Consider the following 7,500-nt stretch of genomic DNA (forward strand, 5'->3'; position numbering starts at 1 on the left):
GCCGACGATATCATACAAGTGGACGGGGATCTCACATTATAAACAGTTTACGTGGACAACATTGTCCAAAAAATTGTTTTCTCACGAGAAGTAAACAATTCACGCGAACGACGTTGAAAGATGTTGACATGCAGAAATTAAAAAAATCGATAGAGGAGTAACAAATATTATTGTTGTAGTTATTTTACTCAAAATCTATAAAATTATGGAAAACCTGTTAGATGGTCGAGTTGATTTGCGATAACAACAGCAATAACAACAAAACAAAGAACAAGAATAACAACAGATGTTACAGCACCAAATACTAGTGAGGTAGTGAAGCTGGTAACAAAACCAGGAAATAGGTTCTCGCCAGACCATGTAACAAATTTAATAAATGAATTTAAATATGACTCGGACGAAGTAGTCACCTGTGCGGGATTTTACTGAAGATTTTAACAAATTTTCGAAAAAGAATGCCAAGACTGGACGGACGAAATGAAAACACGTCTAATCCTGAGAAAACTGGTAACGACAGAGCATGAAAGATACTATAACTTTATACTGCCTAACAAAGTTTTGCATAAATTTTGCGGACACAATTGACATTTTCATTCAACTACGGTAGTAGTTGAATAATATTCTTAAGGCCGCAATTTACTCACACGCAGCATCTTCCAAAGCTTGTCGCTAATTTATTTCGTAACCAAACTGAAAACTCTTAACGTTTATGAAGAGGACTGGTCCCTAGCTACATTTTGGCATAAACAAATGAGATTTGATATATATATATATATATATATATAATTATTACAAATTAAAAGGGTAAAGGATTATCAATTTATTAATTAATAAATCACTGACCGATTCGGTTATGCTTTCAGACCTGTGTCGGTGTGGAATGTTACTAGTCCATGCTTACACAGTTTGCTAGCATAGTCAAATTTACTACTGGAATACAGTATTGATGAAGGAAATTGATTATTATCAATCATGATCCAGAAACGCGTCTACTGTTAAACATCGGAATTGGTTAGTTTTCATTGTTTTTTCTTCTTGTTTTTGCCTTTGTGAGTTACAAGTGATGCTATCTGTGGGATTCTCAGCTTGTTTAGCTGCTATTTCTGAACTTCGGTATATGGTGAAGCAAGTATTTGCTGATCCCTTAATTATATTTATAAATATATATATATATATATATATATATATATATATATATATATATATATATACACATACATACATAAATGTATGGCGGTGCCCTAGCATGGCCACAGCTCATGAGCTGCAACTAGATAAAATGAATATATATATATATATATATATATATATATATATAGAACAACCGTATATACACTTGAATGTGCATGTGTGTGTATGTGTTTCTATGTATGTGAACAAACAATTGTCTAATTAGAGAAGGTCGAAAGGGTTAGGCGTTTTCCGCATTGTCTTCATATAACAAAGTGGGGAAGTTAAGCTAGTTAATTTACACCAAAAGCAAATATTTAGAGTCAAACAGAATATACAAAACGGCGTTTCCTATTCTCGACTGCGAGGCCCATCTCGTAACGTTAACTCAACTTCATTTTCCATCGCAATGCTAGAATCCATTCTAGGTTTGATATTTAATAACCTGTCGCATTCAACCAGAAGTGGTTTATGTCTGGGAAACTAAACAATGTTAATGGTCATTCTAGCCTAATTTGCTTTGACAAATGACGTTTGTTTATATCATTAAGAAGCGTAGTTCATATGAGAGAAAACAAACACGTATATATATAAATGTATATATACGCACTCACAAACACTCATATATATATATATATATATATATATATATATATATATATATATATATATGTGTGTGTGTGTGTGTGTGTGTGTGTGTGTGTGTGTGTGTATGTATATATATATATATATATATATAGATAGATAGATAGATAGATAGATAGATAGATAGATAGATAGATAGAGAGATAGATAGAGAGATAGAGAGATAGATAGATAGATACATTTCTTTTATTAGCTACACAGGGCTCAACGAAGATGGGACAAATACAATGTAGAGCTTTTCTTTTTGGGAGGGGGAAGGAAGGAAAAAAAAAAAAAAAATTGGTGGTGTCGATCAAAAGGGATCGTAGGAAGGGAAAAAGGGGCAGTTCGATCAAAAGGGATCGAAAAAAAAAAAGAAAAGGAAAGGCCGATCAATAGGGTTCGTGTATCACACAGTAATGTTCTCGTGTAAAAAGAGGGGAGGACAGTTTAGGTTTAGCCGTGGAAGGAAAAGCCCACGGAAAAGACCACGGTAACCTTGGTCAATATTCTCATTGAAGAAACTATAACAGTAAGTGACTCTCTTTTGCCTTTTTGTTTTATTTTTTTTTTCTTGTTCATAGGGTTATGCTCAAGATGGTTCCGTCGTTCACACGTGCCATCCTTGCTACATTCACCCATCTTTTTTTGAAGCATTCACTAGACAAGACTTCCCTTTCTACTCTCAACTTCCTCTTCAGGTGATACTTGAAGAAGTTGATGAGAGATTGCCCAGAGAGGAAAGTCTTTGTCTCTAGACCTTTCAGACGCGTCCACCATACACATTCTTTCGCCATAGCCACAAGTACGATGAAAATAGCTCTTCCTTCCCGTTTAAAGGAAGGAGGCGCGACAATATTCACGATAGACTCGGCTGATAGACCGACTCGTCCCACACGCGATAGCAGTTGTTCGACGTAAGCCCACAGCTCGGAAATGGTGGGACACTGTACGAGTGCGTGCAGAACGGTTTCGTCGCTCTGCCGGCATCTCGGACAGGTCGGCCCCGTGTTTCTCGAGCCATGCCTGTAGAGCTTATCCCGAACGGGTAGTGCTTCTCGATAGCACTGCCAGGCCAGGGATCTCTGGAAGTTGTCCATAGGTCCCGGCCCGAAGGTCGTCTTAAACAGGCGGGTCAGGTATTCCTCGTCGACGCCCAGGTTCGCGCCGAGATCGTCGTCGTACCTTCCCTCCACTAATCCACTATAGAATGCGTTAGTTGTGATGCAGTCGCTCAAGGTTGACCCGGGTTGTTGGAGTTGCCGAAGAGCAGCGCGACACTCGCGGTGCCATTCGCCCTTCCTCGGCCTCTTCTTGATCCATGACTGCAGTTCGGTCATGGAGACGAGCTGCGGGAAAGCGCGCCGCACAAACGGTGACCACACCTGTTCACCGCTGTCTACGTAGAGCCGGAGATGTCGCAGTCTCAGCGCGTGTCTGCGCATCATCAACCACGGCATGCCCAGTCCTCCTTTTAATGGGTGTTGGCAGCAAACGGATCGCCTAACCATCGGAACGCTTCCTTTCCACAAGAAGCGGAAGAGGATGCGCTCCAGTTTGGTGATGGTAGGGTCGGGACAAGGAACGACGGTCAGGCGGTAGTAGATGACGGACGCGATGTACGTGTTCGCCACCTCCGCCCGACCTTTCAGGGAAAGCTTCCTCTCGGTCCATTGCCGGGCTAGAGTGGCCACCCTTCTCGTTATCTCGTCCCAGTTCTTCTCCGTTTGGAGGTCTGGACCAAACCAGACCCCGAGCATCTCAACCGGACCGTCAGTCCAACGTCTCACGACGGAGGCGCTACTTGACGGCATGGGGTTGCTTCTCCAGGTGCCGAGCCGCAAGCACACTGACTTATCCCGGTTGATTTTTGCTCCCGTTACCGCTTCGTAGTCTCTCAGTGTCTCGCCGACAAGCTCGATGTGCTTTTGGCTAGACACTATGACAGTGACGTCGTCCGCGTATGCCGACACGCTCGTCCCGCATCCCAACTCTCGCGGGATGCCCCTCAGCGTCGCCAGCTTCCGCAGTAGTGGCTCGAGAGTCAACACGTAGAGAAGCGACGAGAGGGGGCATCCCTGACGGACCGAACGTGCAATGTCGAAGGGTCTTGATAGATGCCCATTGACGCGAACTACCGAACGGATGCCTCTGTACAAGGCAGCCATCCAGCCGCGGAAAATGGGACCGAAGCCGGCTGCTATGAGGACAGCCTCCAAGTATTGATGGTCTACCCTATCGAAAGCTTTCGATTGATCTAAATTGATCAGGGCCCCGCCCATGCCAGGTTCCTTAACTACCCTCTCTATGATGTAGCGCATCAGATGGAGGTTGTCATGGATGCTCCTGCCCGGCACCGCGCACGTTTGCGCCTTGCCGATCAGTTTCTCGATGACAAGCGCCAACCGCTTGGCTAACACCTTGGCCAAAATTTTCAAGCCTGCATTGAGCAGAGTGATGGGCCTAAAGTTATCTATGACGTCCCCCTTGTTTGGATCTTTCTTCAGCAGCGTTACGGCTCCTCGACTCACAAAACCGGGAATGCTCCCGTTTTGCTGCCAGTTGCAGTACACCGCCACCAAGACGTCTCCAAACAAGTCTGGCTTACAGTTGTAAAGCTCGTAGGGCAGACCATCCAAACCCGGAGATTTGTCCCTCGAGCATCCCGCCATCGCGTCCCTCACTTCCGCCGCCGTGATGGCACCTTCGCAGCACTCCGCCTCTCTTGCCGAGAGTCGTGGCAGGCTGTGCAGGTAGGCACTGAAGTCCACCCTGCGTTCTCGCTCGCCATTCGTCCCAAACAGTCGAGCAAAGTGCCGCTGAAAGGCCTCACACATTTTGCTTGGCTCGAGCAGTTCGCGCCCCTGTTCGTCCACCAGAGACCGAATGGTGGCTTTGTTGCCCTGTTGCGCCTCCGCCACCCGGGCCTCTCGTGCGGCTCCAACACCTTCGTTTCTTAGAGCACGCATCCTAGCCCTGACAACGCACCCTTCGTGTTTGGCGTTGAAGTGTTGGTCAAGGGCCAACCTCGCCGCCAAAACGTCGGATGCGATGCCACTTCTAATTGCCTCTTCTAGCTTCTTAACTAGTTCACCCTCTACTCTGTTTCTGTCTATGGCTAGTGCTTTGCTATACCTAACCGCTTCCGCTTTTATTGCTCTCTTGAGGGCAAACCACCATTTGTTATTGATGATGGCTCCTGTCAAAGCCCTCTTTACTAACGTGCTAATCCGGTCTCTGAAAACTGGTCTCGACGGGAAAGACGCGTTTAGTTTCCAGTAACCGGAGCCCTGCCTATGTGTCTTATCTAAGTCTAGCGTACACGTCACAAGTTTGTGATCCGTGTAGCTGACTATGTGAAATTGTGGACACCCTATGCTATCTATATCTACTCTCCTACACAGTATTCTATCTAGATACGATCTCGACGACCCGATGCGGTTTGTCCATGTCCACATTGGCGCATTCGGGTAATCGAGTCGGTACCTGTCAGACAGTTGAAAGCGTCTGAGCAGGTCTTTGAGGCATTTGCATCCCCGTCTATTCCTATCTCTGCCCACATAGTCTAGATGCGTGTCCAAGGTAGCATTCCAATCCCCTACTAAAAGTAAAGGACGAGACGTTCCTAGGAATACTTCTAGACGTCGAAAGAAATCCGGCCTACCTGTTAAAGGTGGTGCGTATACTGATATGAGTCGAAAAGCACACCCATCGCTGCCATCGACATCCAGAACAACCAATCTACCCTCCGGGTCTATGAATACTGTCTTTACTTCGAGATCCAGACTCTTGCGAAAGAGTACCGCCGTGCCACTACCGCCCATTCTCGGCAGACAGGGAGAAAAATAAATGTTAAACTGTCTGCCAAACATGGACGATAGGGCCCGCGGATCATGGAGTCTGGTCTCGCTTATGGCTATGATTTCTAGTTTATGTGACTTTATGTCATTTAGGAGGTACCCTTGTTTCCAAGGGGACCCCAAGCCACACGCATTTACACAACCAATCTTGAGCATCATTTTGATTTGAGTGTTAAAGTTTTATAAAGAGAGTCACTTACCGTTTGAGAGTTTTTGTGTCTCCTCCTTCGGGTTTTCTTCGAGGAGATCACTATATAGTTTTTTCGCCAGGTATTTTTGGCATTTGCCAACTGCCTTTGGAAAAATAGATTTTAGTGTGTGATGCAGGGTTGGTGTTATGTGTAGTATTTTGATGTGTTCTGGCGGTGTTGTGTATGGGTGGTTGCTGGTTTTTATGTCTTCGTTTGTTATGTTTGTTTTTGTGTTGATGTATTCCATCAACTCTGAGTTTTTTGTGTTGATGGCAGTGAGCATTGTGTGTGTACTTGCTTTTGGGGTTTTGTTGCTTGTGTTGTAGTTGTGTGTGCTTGTGTTGGTGTCTGGAGTGTTTTCGGGAGTTGTGTATCTCCCTGCTTTGTTTGTGTTTGCTTTTCTTTTCTTGCTCCTCTTCCTCCTTCCTTTCTGGGCTATTTGTCATTCCTCATTACTTTCATCTTCCGACGAAGGTTCTGAGGAATCGGAAGGGGGTAGGGGCAAATTGTGAGCGTCTGTGTGTGCTTGTGTGAGTGGTTGTGTTGCTGTTTTTGTTGGTGCTGATGGCTTGTTATTTGTGTGAGGTGTGTGTGATGTGGGGGAGGGGGAAACAGTCTTGGAATTTTCTTTCTTTTCCCCTGCTTCCTCACTTGTTGTTTTTGCAGATGCTGTTGTCTTCTCAGTTGCCAGTGTTGCTTGTGTTTCTCTTGTTTTGATTGTTGATGGTGGTGTTGGTAGTAGGGTTTTTTTTCCGGGTTTTGGTGGTTGCCCTTGTTGCTTTTTTTGGTTGGCGGCGGTTGGGCAACTGTCCTTGAGGTGTGCCTCGCTGCCGCATACATAACAACGTGGCCGCCTTCCTTCCACCACTACATATAACTTGTGGTCCTTTGCCAGTTGGATGTGTGTGGGGATCTTTTGGCACTCCTCTTCAGTGATGTGGAGGAGGACTTCGACTTTTTTCCCCCTTCCCAGTTTTTCTCCTCTGCAGTAGCAATTTCTAATATATTTGCCTCCTCCATTTCGAGGCATATAGAACCTACTATCCACTGTGTTTCCACTTGTGAAGGGACATTCTTTACTGTCACCTTCGTCACTCTCTGTCCAAGATAACTCGGTATCATCACCAAGTCATCTGTGTGGAGAGAGAGTGTTGAAAATTCCTTCGCTAACTGTTCGCTCTTAAAGCGTACTAGGACCGTGGCAAATTTTCGTCCCCAAGTAACATGACTTTGAAAGGGCCATATCGGTTTGAGACAAATCTCAATTTTTTGGGTGGAGAAATTCTCCGGTCGCTTCGTTTTCTTGTTGATAAGTCTGTATGATATGTGCTTCTTGTTTGTATTTTCAATAATTGCTTTTGGTATGTGTATTTGTACAGTGTCACCTTCTTTCGTGAGGAGGGATTTTGTGTCATTGATTTGTTTTTGGGTGAATGTTAATATTGTTCTTTTTTCTTTCGTTGCATCGGCAAAATTTGTTTTTGTGATGCTGGCAGATATGTTGTTTGTGGCGTTTGTGGTGTTGTTTATCTTGTTCGTCTTGTAGTTGTTGATGGTGGTATTGACAGCGGTGTTGGTACTGCCAGGTTCAAAGGTGGTGGTAGTGGCGGCAGGGTTTGTCGAAGTAGTGGTGGTGTTGGTGTTGAAGGTCGGTG

This window comes from Octopus bimaculoides, chromosome 8, assembly GCF_046866305.1.
Source record: "Octopus bimaculoides isolate indiv1 chromosome 8, ASM4686630v1, whole genome shotgun sequence".
Lineage (NCBI taxonomy): Eukaryota > Metazoa > Mollusca > Cephalopoda > Octopoda > Octopodidae > Octopus > Octopus bimaculoides.